This window comes from Xyrauchen texanus, unplaced genomic scaffold (assembly GCF_025860055.1).
Source record: "Xyrauchen texanus isolate HMW12.3.18 unplaced genomic scaffold, RBS_HiC_50CHRs HiC_scaffold_162, whole genome shotgun sequence".
NCBI lineage: Eukaryota > Metazoa > Chordata > Actinopteri > Cypriniformes > Catostomidae > Xyrauchen > Xyrauchen texanus.
Window position 1 is genome coordinate 7,589 of NW_026266004.1, and position 19,069 is coordinate 26,657.

General features: G+C 41.9%; 1 pseudogene; it reads right to left on the minus strand.

The window, feature by feature from the left end:
* Positions 1–886: 886 nt before the first annotated feature.
* Positions 887–15,167, minus strand: LOC127641777 (alpha-N-acetylneuraminide alpha-2,8-sialyltransferase-like; annotated as a pseudogene).
* Between the last annotated feature and the right edge of the window lie 3,902 nt (positions 15,168–19,069).

Here is a 19,069-nt window from a genome sequence, read left to right on the forward strand (position 1 = left end):
CATGTACATGTCGTCTTGCGACCGTGTGAGGAATAATAATAATATCTGACAGCAGCTGTCAATTAATCCCCCCCCCCGCTCAGCCCCGCACTCGGTTCGTTCCCTCCATCCCCCCTGGGGTCTGCCCACTTTTCCTGGATTTTCAAATATTTCTAGTGGGTGGAGTCAGACTATAAGCAGGTGTTTAGTTACCCTTTAAGCACAACCTACTTTCATAGCAGTGTGAATACAAACACATTAAGGTTCACATCAGCTCTGTGGCAGATGTTTCAGGCTGAAAACCAAGAGAGGGTTAATAGTAAGAGTGTAAAACACCCTTACGTTACACAAAAAGGCTTCCCTTCTAGAAGAGCCGGTTAGAACTGGAGGCATTTGCCCGACAGAGTAAATCATGGACAAAGTTGCATCTGTATTCAATAAATTGAGACAGATTGCGATCAGAAGTGTTTGAACAGTCACACTAGTACAATGGGTTTGGATAGTGGTTAAGTGCCACAATACTCAACCCCAAAAAAGGGGGGGGCGTGGCAGTTTTAAAGGGACAGATGATAAAGTTGAATGAAAGTGCAAGTTGAACACCCACCACAAACACCTGTGCCACAAGTTTAATTTACCAGAAGCAAGAGGAACACAAGCTTTGAGCAAACCATGGTTTATTATACGCATCAAGAATCTACAGATCAGTTGCAGAATGTGTCCTGCCTCATACTACTGACAACACTGGGTAAAGATGCACCAGAAGAGGGCTCTTAAGCATCCTGTCCAAAGAGTTATACTGAACACTCATGGCTGAAGAGCTGGTCAATAGAATCAGATCCTACAAGGAAAGTCCTGCCTCAAACCACCACTGACAGATGCTGTAGAATTGGTCTGGGTTAAGTCAACATTACCAGGCCCACCAAGCTCTGCCTTCAGGAGCATCAACCAAGGTGGCATTGCTTTCAGAAGCATACTGGTTCAGGGTAGCGTTGCCCTCAGCAGCATCATGGACCAAGGTGGCATTGCTTTCAGAAGCATACTGGGTCAGGGTAGCGTTGCCCTCAGGAGCATCATGGACCAAGGTGGCATTGTTTTCAGAAGCATACTGGTTCAGGGTAGCGTTGCCCTCAGCAGCATCATGGACCAAGGTTGCATTGCCATGGGTCCAGGTCTCATTGGCAGAGGAATCAGGACCTTAATTTAAAAATCACAATGAGATGTCTTCAAACCAGGACTTATTAAAATACAAAGTGCAGTGTAATCTTTATCCTGGGAGTTACTGACTGTAGGGGAAAATTAAACCCAGCACATCAGATGGAAGGAACAAATACACACCTTTATCTTCTCGGACAACTCGCCTAACAGCACTCCAGGATGAGTCAATAGAAGAACCATGTTCAACTGAAGAACCAAGAGCTGAAAACACAGAAGCTTGTAAACACAAATGTGGCATAACAGAATCAGTTTCAATATTACTCCCTGATAGCACACATTAAATCACCCAGATGTCCATTTGATGTGCATGTTTACATCTGGAGAGGTTTGGGTTTACATGGTTTGCTCATCTGCAATACACTTCCTCTTGGAAGTCAAGACTCCAATGTCTTGTACACATTTGTGATTTAAATGCAGAACAGCTCTTCACATGTTTAGTAGAACACAATGAGATCTGGTACTGCTTCAGACACAAAAATAAACTCACCATTCCACAGCAACTGATGACAAAGAGCCAGAACAATGGCAATTTTAACAGCACTCATGTTTGACCACAAGATGAACTACTATGAAAACCAATCCAGCTATACTGAAGTTTCAGTCAAACCAGGACTTTTATAGCCCAACAGAGAAATATTTGCATCACCTGGATGCCTCGTTAACTCATCCAGATCACCACTAATTAATGAGAGCCTTAATTGAAGTGTCACTTATTGTTATCCCATTTCTCTAACCTGAACTGATAGAAATATGATGATGACCCACAGTTAACAGCTCATGTATATGACTTTATTTATGCTGATTTGTTTCCTGTGGAGCATGTGTGTATTCTCTGTCTATGTTCTCAATGCTCATAAATTGTATGTTTTGCTTACTGCACATTTCCTGCAGCTTTACAGGAAATCATGCATAAACATTTATTATTAATGAAACTGTCATATCTATAATGTCTCAGAGTGATCATTGTGTAGTTGGATTAAATATGATTGTGAATTGTGTATAAGTAATGAAATAATAATTGTATTAATAACCCCAGTGAGCAGCTGAAGGTGACTGAAGGAACACAAATCTCCATAAGATGTTGATTAATGGAGAAAATGGAGAATTAGTGTAGATTTAATACAGTTATAGATCATGATAGATGTTTCTGGTTCCAGCAGACCTGACTAAAGCAGTCTAATTGTAAGATGAAGGTTAAATTAGGTGTACACTTGGCTAAATAGATGATTCTTTCATCGTCATCAGTCCCTTAGTCTTTAGACCGTTGGGGCACCACATGATCTTGCAGCTATTATCACTCTCCACGCCTCTCTGTCCTCGGCCTTTCTCATTGCGTCGCATTGTTTCAAACCCGTCCATTCATTGATGTTGCCCTCCCATCTCTTCCTTTGGCCACCTCTTCTTCTTCCTAATGGCACAGTCCCCTGCAGGATTGTCTTCGCAAGACCATTGGAACGTATGACGTGTCCAAACCACCTCAACTTTCGCCTTTTCCTCACTTCTTCGTTTGTGATGTGGTCCATGTAAGAGATGGCGAGGAGAACGCGAAAGCATCTCATCACTGTTGCCTGTATTTGCTTTTCAATTTCAGCTGTCAGGGTCCAGAACTCAGAATCAGAATCAGCTTTATTGCCAAGTATGCTTACACATACAAGGAATTTGTCTTGGTGACAGGAGCTTCCAGTGTACAACAATACAAACAATACCAAAAACAGCAGCAAGACATAGGTAATAATACAAATTAAAAAAACTCACATCCAGAACTGACCAACCAAGCTGCATGATGATCTGCAGGAGTTGATACGCGTACTCGGCTTGCTGCGGAGACCAGGCCTCCAGTCCTCGGCATCGCCTGATGCCGGTGCCCGGGGGAGGGGATGTCGTAAGCGGTGTGCGAGGAAGCAAAAATGCGGCAAGAGGGTGGGGGTCCATGCTTGGCTAAAAACAAACCCTAGCCGGCCGGCTTTCCCGTCTATTCTGCTCTCAAATATTTGCTCCCTGGACAATAAACTGGACTACATCCGACTCCAGCAGGATACGCAGCATGAGCTTAGAGACTGCTGCGTCTTTGTTTTCACGGAGACGTGGCTCAGCGACCGAGTTCTGGACAGAGGCATTCAGCTAGACGGGCTCACCTCGTTTCGTGTTAAAAGAAATGCAGCTCTGTGCGGTAAGACTCGCACTTGTGTGTTTACATCAACACAGAATTGTGCAATAACTCTATGTTAGTCTCTAGTTACTGCTCATCGCTGTTGGAGCTTGTGACTGTTAGATGCAGACCTTTTAAATTACCACGGGAATTCACCACTGTTTGCATAACCGGAGTTTACTGTATGGGGCTATGTGCAAACTGCAGAACGCTCACCCTGACGGACTGTTTATTGTCGCCGAAGATTTCAACCAGGTGAATCTCAAGACAGTGCTCCCTAAATTCCATCAGTATGTGGAAGTTGCAACAAGAGGCGCAAACATGCTTGATCTTGTTTATACAAACATCCCAGGTGCGTACCGGGCGGAGCCCCGCCCCCACTTCAGCTACTCAGACCACATCTCTGTTATGCTAATTCCAGCATGCAGAACGTTCTTCAGATGCACAAAACCGCCTCAGAAGCAGGTGAAAACCTGGCCAGCAGGAGCATCTCTGCTCTTCAGGACTGTTTTGAGTGTACTGCGGAGGTGCATGTGTAGCCGGTCGATTTAGACATTTGAGTTTAATTTTATATATTTTTTATGTGCAAGGAGAAATGTTGTTTAAACTGTTAACTTCAGCAAAACTTGTGTTCAATTCATTATTTTCAATAGTTCGGATCGGGAGTTGTATGTGGGGCCTTAATTAGTGGGACACCGAAGGAAATTATATCGCTTGAGAAGACAGCAGCTTCAGGCTAACTATTGGGTTAACTTGATGGGTCAAAAGTGTGATCACCCAGTTAAAGCAACAATTCAGGTAAGCTGGGAGAGAGAGATGGCAAGTCCTCAAAGTTTTGGATGGACAGGGGAGGCATTGGCCCAGGAAATGTCTATACATGATAAGAACTTTTGTCCAGGAGTACTGTGGCCATCAGTTCCTGTATGGCAATTGGAGGTTCCAAAGATTGATTTAGAGATACTTAGGATTAAGTCAGAGAATCCTGAATCAGATTTGGTGCATGAATTTCACTGTCATATAATAGAGAGATATCAGGAGCACATATTAATCTTTACTGATGGTTCAAAAGATCAGGAAACAGGTGCTACAGGAGCAGCTTTTGTTGTTCAGAAGTGGAATACCCAAGTTTGTAAGAGAACCTCAAATTTCCTAAGTGTGTTTTCAGTGGAATTATATGCAATCCTGATGGCAGTGCAATGGACTGAGCAGATTCAGAACCATAAAGTGTTGCTATGTAGTGACTCTGTGTCAGCTATTAATAGTATGGGGAAAGGGACCTCAAAGAGTCGACAAGACCTTGTATATGATATTCTTCTGGCAATTAGAGATGTGAAAAGGAGAGAAGTAGAAATATCATTTGTATGGGTCCCAGCTCATGTAGGTATTGCAACAAATGAAAAGGTTGATAAGTTGGCCAAGGAAGCTGCTCAAAAGGAAACAATAGATATAAACTTAAATCTGTCCAAAGCGGAGGGTAAAAGTATTGTGTGGCAGGGAACAATTTTGAAATGGCAACAGTTCTGGGAGCAAGAAAATAAAGGTAGGCACCTATTCTCTATTTCTAGTAGGGTAACTGATTCAGTTAAGGTTTGTAAAGGAGGAGAGGTTAGACGTAAGGAAGAGGTTATTATTTCTAGAATGAGGATTGGGCACACGTTTCTGAACAGCACTTTATTTATTTTAGGAAAACACCAGAGTGGCTTGTGTTCATGTCAAGAACCTGAGACAGTGAGTCATGTTTTGTTTTTTTGTAGAAAATATGACCACCAAAGACAAGATCTGCTCAGAGAAATGCGAGTAATTGGCTTGGAAGAAGTATCTCTAAAAAATATTTTAGAAGTAGGGTCAAGCACAAGGGGAAAGCAGTGTCTTTTTAAATTTCTTAAAGATACTGGATTGTATAATAGGATATAGTGCACTTAGGTGCTAATAACATAGATGGCAGCAATGCAACTTATTGGATGCCGGCTGCCGTAAAACCCCAAAGAAGAAGAAGAAGAAGAAGAAATTATATCGCGTCTCCTTTAAGCGTTTGCGCGCAGACGCATAGTGTATGAGGACGGAGAAGCAGGGGTAATTTTTCTCTCTCATATTTGTGTTGCATTTACTGTTTTCTTGTAATGTAATCACTATATTTATGATGTTAAAACGCTGTTAAGGGTTTATGTCATATTGTGTATCAGTGTGATTCGTTTATTTTCCTTGAAAGTGGCTCTTTTAACCGTGTTAAAGCGCTTCATTTTCACGTGTATCCTTCAATGCAGGAATGAGAGAGTAGGCCTTCCGATGTCTGTATGCTAATATTGCCTCACTACTCTGTTAAAGGTATGATGTTTGTGATTATTAATTTGACTGTTTATTATGTAATTTGTGAACTTAATTTGATAGTTGTGTACCTCAGTATATATTAGGCTATATTCATACTAATTGCCTTGAGGTATATTTTCATGCAATGAGACTTGTGGGAAAAACTTTATTATACGCACAGTAGTTCAACAATCAAATTCTGATGCACTTAAGAGTTTACAGTACATTTATTAGTGCATTTCTGAGAATTTACAGTATATTTGTATGTTAATGTTTACAAATATGTTCCATTTATGTTTTCTGTGTGTACAGTCCTGTTATGTGGGGTAATTCAGCGTCGACATTTACACATTAAATGACATGTATTGCCATTGTTAAAGCTGCGTCGCAGACGATAGTGTATGGGTTAGGGTTCCCCGCCCCGGGAAGCAGACCCCGATCTATCCTGGTAAGATTTTTGTGGTTGGCTAACAGCGACTTTATTCTACGAGTAGTCATCATGGCTCAGTGTGCGCGCACTATCTCAAGTGTGATAAGATCTCATCTTACCGTCCAGTAAGTTTATTAAATGTATTATATTTATATAAATTCATTTTGCATTTCGAATCCATTCGCCCTTCGATTATATCTAAAGATCCAGATCAAACAGGTTTAATTTGTAATAGATATTTGTTATCCAATCATACACAACCAGAGTTTTATTTAATATAATCTACACTCCCTCTGTCCCAAATACCAAAATAGCCCTGAACAAGATTAGATGACAAAAAGGCATTTGACAGGGTGGAGTGGAAATAACTTTTTATACTTTGGAGAAATTTGGATTTGGCAAATCAACAGATGATCAACACCACCAACAGTTTGTAGATCCATCGGAGAATCACTAAGGCTATCTGAGAGATGAGAGAGATGGATGAATTTGTGTGTTGGAGCATGTGCTGTGATGGACAGGTAAAAGCTATGCACACCTGTAGCGTAACCCCGCCCTATTATCAGTGGAAAACCACCTGGACCGTGAGATATCTTTGGAATTAAGTTTTGGCAGATTTGCTCTCATAATACTTCAATTTTAGGATCATTTTCTTGAATTAATGAATGAACGTTACATTTATAAATCACCTTTTCAGACACTACACTCAAAGCGCTTTACACAGTGAACGGGACTCTCCTCAACCACCATCAGTGTGCAGCATCCACCTGGATGATTGACAGCAGCCACAGTGCACCAGTACACTCACCACACACAGCTATTGGTAGAGAACAGAGAGGGGAGTGATACAGCCAATTAGTGGATGGGGATTATTAGGAAGCCATGATTGATAAGGGCCAATGGGGGGATTTTTAATGACCACAGAGAGTCAGGACCTCGGTTTAACATCTCATCCGAAGGACAGTGCCTTTTTACAGTATAGTGTTCCCGTCAGTATACTGGGGCATTAGGACCCTCACAGTCTGCAGGGTAAGCACCCCCTGCTGGACTCCCTAATACCATTTCTATCAGGAAGACTCGCAGACTTAAGTGAAATTTAAGATGACATTTATTTGATGAATATAAAACATAAATGTAATGTTTCTCTTTGGCTTAAGCCCCGTCTGGCGGTCTGAAGAATTTGTACTCAGAAATGTCATATCCTGCCGGAGATAGGAGGCAGGGGCGAGGAGCCTATCCCTGTGCAGGACGGACTCAACAGGTGGTGGTGGGGTGGAGGAGGTTGCCATGTTAGCACACTGAAACAGCAATGTGACAGATTGTGAGCAGACTTATTAAGCAATGGCTTACATGTGATTGGCTGGAAATGACCCAGCTAATGGTGCGATGATGTACAGCTGCTAGTCTTCCCGCTAGAACTGCACTTACATTTCCAGTTGCAACCTTAGTTTTCCCAGGAGGTCTCCCATCCAGGTACTGACCAGACTCAGCCCAGTGGGAAACCAGTCTTGAGCTACAGGGTGATATTACTACTTTGGGCCAACTCCAAAATGCGGTGACACATCTAGACATGGTTAGGGTTGGGGAATGTATTTTTTATTTTCTCCCATTTACTCCCCAATCTGGAACGCCCAACTCCCAATGTGCTCTAAGTCCTCATGGTGGTGTAGTGACTTGCGGAGTGTGGCGGAGGATGAATCTCAGTTGCCTCCGCATCTGAGACCGCCAATCTTATCACGTGGCTTGTTGAGCGTGTTACCGTGGAGTCATAGCGAGTGTGGAGGCTTCACGCTATTCTCCACGGCATCCACGCACAACTCACCACACGTCCCACCGAGAGCGAGAACCACATTATAGCGACCACGAGGAGGTTACCCCATGTGACTCTACCCTCCCTAGCAACCGGGCCAATTTGGTTGCTAAGGAGACCTGGTTGGAGTCACTCAGCACGCCCTGGATTCAAACTCACGACTCCAGGTGTGATAGTCAGCATCAATACTCACTGAGATACCCAGGCCTCCAGATTGGGGAATTTTTAAACGTAACCCTTTTATTCAATCAGATTAGTCCCATTGAGGTTTGAATCTCTTTTACGAGAGAGACCTGGCCAAGAAAGGCAGCAACAATCTATAGTATACCACATATATAAATACATAAATCATCAACATCATATAAAACAACATATAATAACACAATCATTAATAACAGTTTCAATCAAAAGATTGTAATTCCTTGGACTGAACAATAATTTCACATTCACTCAGAGTAATAAGATCTTGAAGTTTAAAATTGTTCCTTTAAAGGTCTTATGAACATAATTTATTATTCTAATTCATTGCGTACAGTCCATTTACACAACCAACTTCTTATAAATGTGCTGTTGATTTTGTCTTTGTCCAACCAAACCTTCACCTAATAAATAAACAAACAAACAAACAGAAACAAACACATTGAGTGCAGAATAAGTTGCGTGCGTCTCTTAAGCGCAGGGCTGCAGGTGCAGTGTTAGCCCCCTGGCTGTGCAGCTGCAGCAGGCGCTGGAACTCCTCTGGCATGGCATGCATGCGCGCGCTCGGGACTCTCTGGTCGTAGTAATGATACGGAACCGCGCGCTGCTGCAAGTCGCTGTCGAATGGCCAGAATCAGTAACGCCGCACCTGTTCGCGACAGCTCTAACGCCACGCTAATCAACATAAACCCTGTGGAGAGGCGGACCTCCTTCAGGCCACGCCCCTTCCAGAAATGGTCCAGTGTCCGCAGGTAGTCAGGGCTGAAGAACACGACTGGTTGCTGAGGTCTGATTGGCCGAAGGACTTTGAGAGAGTTAATTGACAGTTGAGTGTTGAACGTGTAGGCGAAGGCGGGAAGAATGAGGGTGGCGTTGCCATAAATACTGACACGCTCAACAAATGGACCAGGATTCTTCTGCAGTTTACTGTAACTACACACACACACACATCATCATCAAGATTATCAACATTTTACAGAAAATCCCATTGTATCCAGTGTACTAGATATCTGCTGCTAACTAGTGGACGTTTCCAGGCATTTCTGGAAAATACTAAAAAATGCCCGCTTTTAGAGGCTCTAATCGATAGCTAAGCTAATGGAAAAGGCTGACAACCGATTAATGGGCCAACAGTTTTTTCAAATTGATTTACTGAATGTTAGAAGATTGTCTTAGTCTTTTCTTACTATAATGGGCACAAACATGAAGGCAGCAAGGTTTTGTACGTAGTGTAGGACTTTAAACTATAAACAAAACACACAAGGGACTCTTATTTTGAAATGACAGAGACTTGGCTCCATTACAATGCTTCATAATGAAGTATTTGCCAAATTAAGTAGAATTTAAAGCCTATATATCCAGCAGATGAAGGCTTAGTGTATGTATATATCACCAGCTAAGGTTTATTGAGGAATATGTTTTATTATTATTCAAAAGATATGAAGTTGGAGACACGATGTTTGTGCCGACAGGGCGCTTTTTATAATGTTGTGCTGTTCTGTGCATCCATCCATCAATCTTCAACCGCTTATCCTAAGTCGGGTCACGGGGCAGCCGCTCCAGCAGGGGCCCCAAATTCCCTATCCCGAGACACATTAACCAGCTCTGACTGGGGACCCCGAGGCATTCCCAGGCCAGTGTAGAGATGTAATCTCTCCACCTAATCCTGGGTCTTCCCCGAGGCCTCCTCTCAGCTGGATGTGCCTGAAACACCTCCCTAGGGTGGCACTCCAGGGGCATCCTTACCAGATGCCCAAACCACCTCAACTGACTCCTTTTCGACGCAAAGGAGCAGCGCTCTACTCCGAGCTCCTCATGTCCTCGCTATATAAAAACACTTGATTATCTAATCAGAATAGTCCAGAGAAGAACAAATAAAAACTATCGGCAACTATCGGCTTATTTTTGCCGATAACCGATAGTTCCAAAAAGCAACTATCGGCACAGATTAATCGGTATAACCGATTATCGTCTACCTCTATTTTGTATTGCATGCACTGGTCTTTTCGTTGTTTGCTGACAATAATGACTATATTGTTACTGATATTTTAAAATGAGTATTTGCCGAATATACAGTATATCAAATACATATGATACAGCAGGCTTTTGAGCAGTGGCGGCGCTAGGGAGTGGCCAGGGGTTGCCGTGGCCACCATGGAGCGAAGCATGGCCACCCCATTGCCCAACCCCCACAGTCCGACGATATAAGAATGCTGCCCGAACATTTCTGTGCCACCCACCACAGACTGATCGCTTGACCTGCCTGGCCACCCCTTTGAAAATCTCCTGGCTCCACTCTGCTTTTAGTGGGTTACATTCCAATAGTGGGTAGGGGTTGTCCCCGTCCTTTTCTGCATAACCTGCCGGCACGTGCCAGTGCAATGCCCAGGAGTCCTCTGATAATACCGCTTCAGTGACTTTTTGGGGGCACATGACTTTCAGTTGTCATAGAAACGCACATGTGAACATAACTCATGCCTTAAATCTATTTGAAATAACATTATTTTAGAAATACTGTATGTGCAACCCAAGTAACGTACTTCAATGTTCTTTAAGTATTTTAAAAGACCCAAGTACAAATTCCTGCCGATAATTGTGACTTGTGTAATTCTGAGGAATGATTAGCATTGGCGTAAAATAATGAGAGGTTAGCTTGTACGGTCTGTGCGGTGTGTAGGATCAAACTGAACACATTTCTTCCTTTATTCGAGGTGATTTACGTGTATGTATGTGTTTGTGTTCACTGACTCTGTGCGGATCTGACTGGGGTTAATGGTGATCAGATCTGTCTTCAGTCCAACATCGCTGTCATTAACAGAAGCCAAATTAAACCTGAAACAGAGACAGAGAGGATCTACATTTATAATGAGAATATGGGATTTAACTGCATTCAGAAGACATTAGCTCATAACTCTTTAGGAATATTGTAGATTAAATGCTGAAATATGTGGATCGTGGAGAGTAGCATGAGTCTCCACATGCTGCGAAGTCTCCATGGTAACGTGCTCAGCGAGTCACGGATCAGATGCTGGATTGACGGTCTCAGAAGCGTGGCTTACTGAGACTTGTTCTCCACCACCGGATTGAGGCTAATTGGGGAGAAAATGGAGAAAATATATATATATATATATATATATATTTTTTTTTTAATTCTAATAACTATATCAATGTTGTTAAAACTCTGATTGAAATCTGTCCGATATGTTCTCCACAAAATATAATTGAAAGCAATTGTTGAAACAGGACTTCTGCATCAATGCGTCCGGTCATTACGCTTAACCACTTTGACGCTTACTTAGGTATTTACCCTTCACTCACTTCAAAATCACGAAGTTCTAGCGCCTGTTTTAACACAAACGTATGTATTTTAATGGGCCATATAGTTGGACATTTAAGAAGAACAAGCTCTTTAAGATTCTGTCTTTCTTTCAGTGAATAGTATTTATTACTATTGCATAGCAACAGCAGATAGCTGCTTGAAAAGACAAATGTTGTCATGCCCTGCAGCAGATAAGAGAGTTCACCGCCTCTAGGCAAAAATAAAATTGACAAATGTTTAACTGTTGACACACAGTTACCACAAGCTCTGAGGTAGTTAACATATGCTTCTGTTGGAACCACCATCCATGTTATTTCAACTTAATTTGAAAATGATCATGTTCGGGCATCTGGATATCTCAGCGAGTATTGACTGAGTGACTCGTCGGGTCTCCTTAGCAACCAAATTGGCCCGGTTGCTAGGGAGGGTAGAGTCACATGGGGTAACCTCCTCGTGGTCACTATAATGTGGTTCTCGGTGGGGCGTGTGGTGAGTTGTGCGCGGATGCTGTGGAGAATAGCGTGAAGCCTCCACACGCCACGCCTCCACGGTAACAGCTCAACAAGTCACATGATAAGATGCCGGATTGACGGTTTCAGGCAATTGAGATTCGGTCCTCCGCCACCCGGATTGAGGAGAGTCACTACGCCACCACGTGGACTTTGAGCGCATTGGGAATTGGGCGCTCCCAAATTGGGGAGAAAAATAAATAAAAAATGGTGTTTTACAGCAGAATTTCTGTTGCAGAACTACACTACCCATAATCCTTATGTGAGATTGACCAATCAGAGAAAGAGCTCTGCAGCTCCGCCCACTCCCATAATGACACAATGGAGTCGCTCTCCCGACACTCTTAAACTACTTAAATATTTAGATATATATATATGTGAATATTTAGAAATATATTGTCTATAATAACTTTTATATTTTCCCATCGCTTTTAATTCGATTAAGTCATTCGTAATGCTTCATGGGATTGTAGTTCATTCCCTCATTTAAAAGAACACTTAGAGTTTAAATACTGCAGAGTTTGATTAAATACATGACCATCAACAACAAAAGATAAGGGAGCTGATTTGTCCTCCCTTTGGAACGTTTTATTATCTTGTTATCTTAACTATGCACAATCATGAGGTTAGTTGAATACATTTATTAGCATTTAGCAGACTTGAGACCCATTGATCGGTCGGTTTGTTTACCGTATGACAAAGTCTGCGTTGTCAATCATCTGCCCACAGCTGCTGTTCTTCAGAATCCCTCCACTGCCCACCACAGCACAGCGACCCAAGCCACGCCCACTCCAGGGGAAGTCCTGCCGACACACACACACACACACAAATCAAGTCATTAGTCATGTATCTACCTCAAACAGGGATCATTAAATATTAAAATCAAGCCACAAACCTCAGGCAACATGGTTTGAAGCGCCGCATCCACTGTGTGTGTGCGCTTTGAGTTTGTTTCATATGGGATCTTTTGATTGACAGCTGTGTTAGCGTTTGGTCAGGTATAATGATCCTGTGGCGTACAACACATCTTCAGTCTCATTCTGGATAAACACACAGACACACACTTTACCAAGATTCATTTGACATCATAATTCAGCTCTGTAAACATCTTTATCACTTTCATCACTATACAACAATTACCATCATCTACATTCACCGATTTATTGTGTGAACACTTCACTGCTCATCTAGTGGCAGCTCAGCACCTGATAGATCTTATTTCATACATCAGAGACGTGTTTGAAGAGTCCTCACCGGTTTAGTTCCTGTTCGGTTGTGTTTGATTTGTACGGGCAGCTCATGAGATCCGAGAGATCCTGCTTGAATCTCTCGATGTTTATACTGCAGACAGAAACACAGAGATTTAATGAAGCACTTTATAATCTGAGATCAAGAACGCTTGTTCTTCACGCACCTCTTGCTCGGTTTGATGAGGAAGAACTTATGCCTGAGATTGGCACAGTGCAGCTGGCTAAACAGCGCTTGGCATCGCATCTCTGGAAGAAGAAGAATGTTTTAGTGTTATTAATGTGTTTCATGGGTTCTGATGACGATGCTTCATGATTTTTTGCAAGAAGGCTCCCGGATCAACATCCCTTCCAAACCACTCATCATCATAAACATACTTGTAATCGAGCGTAATAATAGTTTGATATGAATGTTGATCTTGGAGCATGTCCAACCAGCTGTTAAACATGTCACTCAGAAACATTCAGGGAAACTGACTCATGTACATAAAATCACCAACACATCAGATTCAAAGTCATTGAGCAAATCACTCCTAAAACTGAAGTTAGTTCTGAACAAAAGAACAAATCTTAATGTTTCATTTTTAAAAGTGAACAAATACTTTTGGAGCCACTGAAGTGTTCTGATACCATTACCAAACATACAGCTGAATTTTCATCAAAATCATTTAATGCACACAGAAGATTTAAGGAACTTCCTGTTTCACATTTTTGCCCTTAATGTATTGCATTGCCATGGCAACACCATTCTATATATCAAACATCTGTTCACAGTTAATGTCTTGGCATGATGCTGCCTACGTTTCACATGATTCCCCTAGGAGGAGTATTCAAAAGTTCAGGGCCTTCAATTTAAAAATAATGCACATTCAATCAAAATGGCTGACTTCATGTTGGGCGGAGCTAGTGACTGTAATTTTGAAAGTTGTCCGCTTGATGAGAACAATATCTGTAGCAAGTCTGGTGACCGTAGAAGAAACTGATCCAACCACTTTTGTCAAAAGCCGCAGAGCTTCCCAGCCACGTCCATGTGTTCACTTTTGCCCAGGCCTAATGGTCGATCACTCTGACGCAGTGCAAAATATCATGAAAATTCAAGCATGCCAAGTAGCTCAAAAACATGTGAATATGCATAAAGAATAATAATGATTTAATGCGTTGCCATAGCAACACTTCTTAAGATATCAAGAACGCCTTCAGAAATGTAAACATTACTGTAATAAAATCTGAAGCAATTCAGGTTAACATAAGAGCGATAATTCAAAATCTGTTAAAAGCCAGTTGGTGGCGCAATCGATCGCGACCCACAATAGCCACATCAATGTAATCCACCCGACTAGCCAAATATTTGGCTCAATTTTTATGTAAATCACGCAATGCACGCAGAAAATATAAGGCACTTCCTTTTCCCCATTTTTTGACTTTATTGCGTCGCCATGGCAACGCTGCTCGATATATGAAAAATCAGTTCATAATTTAGCATTGTCAATGTCTCGGCATGATGTCACACACATTTGGTAGGAGGAGTATTTCAAATTCCAGAGCATACACGTTTCAAACCATCCAAAAGACTAAGAAGAAGAATCCTTAGAAGCACAAGAGGGCCTCCGCACTTCAGAAACACTCTGTGTGAACTCATCAGACCTCACACACACTGGAAGCACTTTACAAACACATACAACATAAATGACAACACGTCTTGAACTCCACAGAACAACACTTTACACCTTAATGATATTATTATATATCATACTATAACACAATTTTAAGATTTAGGAATTTTGTTACGTGATATTAAATGATGCAGTTTGAAAGGAAAGGTGTGCATGAGTGTGATCGTTCGATCAGTTATTACACACTATATAATTAATGATATGTGAAGGCATCGTGTTCTCACCGGCTGCTGTGTGTGTCGGTTGTGTTGAAGATCACACACACACACTGAGAGATGATCAACACCAACAACAGTTTGAAAATCCATCGAAGAACCTCCAAGAGAGCCATTATTAAACTAGCACACCTGACGGACAGATGAGTGTGTGAGTGATGCACACACACCTGTGCGAGACCCCACCCCTCACCTGTAATACCTCATTGACGCATGTAAAGGAGCACAAAATGTCATAAGATCCTGAAACTCAATGTTTGCAGATGAATTTCACACATTTCTTCAGGAGTGACTCATCAGGTATATTGCTGCAGATTTAATGAGATTGAACTGGTGTTGCCAGGAGCGACCATACCTGATCAGAGGTCAAATGTATATGTTTTATGATGAATGTGTAATTTTAAGAGAATCCGTGAGATGGAGATTCAGCTGCTCTGAGTTTCAGGAGGTTTTTCTGGTTGATCAGAATTTTTCTGTGAACTTGAAGCTGTTGCTCAACTCATTGAAGTCAGACAGGAAACACAGTAATAAAACATGTTATCGTCTTATGATAAAGAAAAAAGCAACTTGTGTGTTTGTTCAGAGTGTTGCAACTCATTTCAACAGGAAGCTTTGGGTAAGGGTCTGAAATTACTTTTGTGTGTCAACACATCAGTATTCTTAACAGCAATGATCATTAATGGGAACGGCGGAAACTGAAACATTGTTTCAATATAAAACACAAATCTTACCAGCACCACTGAGTCCTACTGCTGCATCCATGAGCAGGACGCGTAAAGGCGTTATAGATTATATATAGATTATAGATTAGTTATAGATGACATTGTCTGATTTATTCAGCATTATAATAACATCTGACAGAGTGACACCAAGTCCGACTCAACTTTGACAGTTTTTCATGACATATTTATGAATTCATTTTAACATTAAGATGACGTTAGTAAGCGTGACTCGTCCCTTATCTCAAGAATCAGTCTATATTAAATAACGTCTGTTCAATAATGCAATCTTAATATTAAACAGTTCTTCTGTCTCTTTATATAATCTCACTGACCCCATGTTCAGTGGGCAGTGTGCGGGCACTGTGGGGGCACTGTGGGGGCAGTGCCATCTGTTGCAGGGCTCCCTGTTCTTCTATTCTAATCTTATATATTTGTAAAAGTCATGTTTGTAAGTCTAACGCTTATATTTCCCATTAACACACTAAAGCTGAAGATATAAATAACCATCTTCAGACAGTTCTGTATATATCCCCAAAATATTACAAATATTCATCTGGCACCTAAAACTAATGAACAGCCTAAATCTGTCTGTCCACCACAGTGGTATTATTTTCAAATAAATGTCCCCATTTATGCCTAATGATTGTGTTTTTAACATCTCGTGTGACTCAGCGTCCACATGTGTGCATGTTGTATTTTGTCTTCACTGAAACACATACTTGAAATGAATTCAAACCGCTGAATACTAGCGCTTCTACAGGCGCCGACCAACACGAAGTGCCTCTGGGAAGAAACCTCTTTAAGTTTTCTGATTGAAACCAGTTTGGTTGTAAAGACAAGCGTCTCTAGTTTCGCTTGATGTGCCGCTTTAAATAATCCATTCATTTATCGCCGTCAGCTGCTCATAACATGACGCCCACATACGTGGAAATGAGGACCAGGTTCCCTCAAAAGTTGAGAAACTGTTATTTTGTTCCTGGGGTCCCTCTGCGTTTCTCAGCTCTTTTGGCTTGAGTACGGCTCTGAGTAGTGATTTAAGTGTTCAGCGTGCTTCACAGGGGTCTTTATGTGCTCATGAATCCTCTCCTCATCCACTGTGGCCCATCAACATGTACTGCTCCATAGGCAGAGTCGTGTAGATATATAGATAGGCCACATTCCCATGATTCCCTAACAATAGGACTGTACAGTCTGGTTTCTCCAGGGCTTCTGTGTGTAGTTCCATTGTTATCTTCACATATTTTGCTACCCTGAATTCACAGTCATGTGGCTCTTGTCCTTCAGAGTTAATTCCTGTTGACATGTTTAGCCCTGTGGCGGTGTAGGTGTTTCAACATTTCAGCGATCTTTAGTTGTCTTACTGTTGAAAATGTGAAGGCTGCTGAGTTTAGGTATGTCAGCACTCCATGCAAGGTGTTTACTATGATGATAATAATAATCTTATGTACTGAGGTGTGTCGCTCATGGCAATGTTGCCCGTCAGCTTCTGTTGTCTATGAAAGGGTAGCAGTCATCATATCCCTCAGGGGTTGTGTTAATTCCACATAGTTTGGTACATGGTTCCAACATTTGCTGAAATGTTTGTTTTTACCATGTGACAATATGTTTGCCAGGAAGGCAACTGTTCTTCGTGCCACTTTTTCCTTTTTAACTTTGTACCCAATCTGAAATTCAGAAATGACAGAATACTTGGTATTTAATACTGTGATAAGTTATTTTAGTAAAGCTAAGAGCATTCACCCACTTCCTTAAACCCCTTTCAAACCTTCTTATTCATGTTTCTAGTGCGGTGAGGTCCTTGCCACTGGTCTTGATACCGCTCAGTCCTCAATCCGTAATAATTTGGTATCAGTAAACAGATATTTTCTTTTTCAGGAGGATCACCAGAGAACCGACACAGCCAATGGAACATCTACAAAAGATGGCCGACGCCTTTCGCTCTTCTCCATTGGTGAGAACTGAAGTCGCCAGTGTCCCGATATGGCGCTGACATCTTGGGACTTGAGTCATGCGAGTTGCGATTTCGGGACCAGTCCTGCGAGTAGTGAGCAGGAAGTAAAGCCACGAAATCAAGGCCCCGCCTCCCTCTCGCTGAATCAATCGCAAGCACACTCCTTTTGACTTATGACGGTGTGAAATAATTAATTATAGAAATTTAGATATTAAATTTAAAGCTCCAATCTCCTCAGTCCTCCCAAGATCCCGAAAAAAGTCAGTTGGTGCTTCAGTGACTACTTGGCCAGAGAACCTGTCAATCACAGCTGTCAATCATGATGTCACAGCACCATTTTTATAGCATCAAATAACTAAAAACAAACTTATTTTGAAAGTGGTGGTGGCATAGTGGCTAAAGCACAGGGCTGTTAATCAGATGGTCGCTGGTTTGATCCCCACAATCACCACCATTGTGTCCTTGAGTAAGACACTTAACTCCAGGTTGCTCCGGGGATTGTCCCTGTAATAAGTGCACTGTAAGTCACTTTGGATTAAAGCGCCTGCCAAATGCATAAATGTAAAATGTAAAACAACACTTGAAATGACATCAACGTGATAGTTTCTGTCATTTACTGTAGTTTCTATCTTTGGAAAAAAGATATGTGAAGTGTAATTTAATTGTTTAGTTGGTCTCACGTCCCGTTGAATAACATGAGGCGGCAGCGTTTATGACCTATAGTAGCACCAGTCACCGGGGCGATCGAGACGTTTTGGCTTCACTTTTGAGGGCTTGTGTGGCACACTTGTCTTATCTGTATTATTCTGTACACAGGCATTGAACCCCATTGATGCCGCTAATTTAGACACGGGCATTGAACCCCATTGACGGCGTAATTTAGACACGGGCATTGAACCCCATTGACGGCAGTTAATTTAGACACGGGCATTGAACCCCATTGATGGCATTAATTTAGACACGGGCATTGAACCCCACTGATGGCATTAATTTAGACACGGGCATTGAACCCCATTGACGGCATTAATTTAGACAAGGGCATTGAACCCCATTGACGGCGTTAATTTAGACACGGGCATTGAACCCCATTGATGGCATTAATTTAGACACGGGCATTGAACCCCATTGACAGCATTAATTTAGACACGGGCATTGAACTCCATTGATGGCATTAATTTAGACACGGGCATTGAACCCCACTGACGGCGTTAATTTAGACACGGGCATTGAACCCCACTGATGGTGTTAATTTAGACACGGGCATTGAACCCCATTGATGGCATTGATTTAGACACGGGCATTGAACCCCATTGATGGCATTAATTTAGACACTGGCATTGAACCC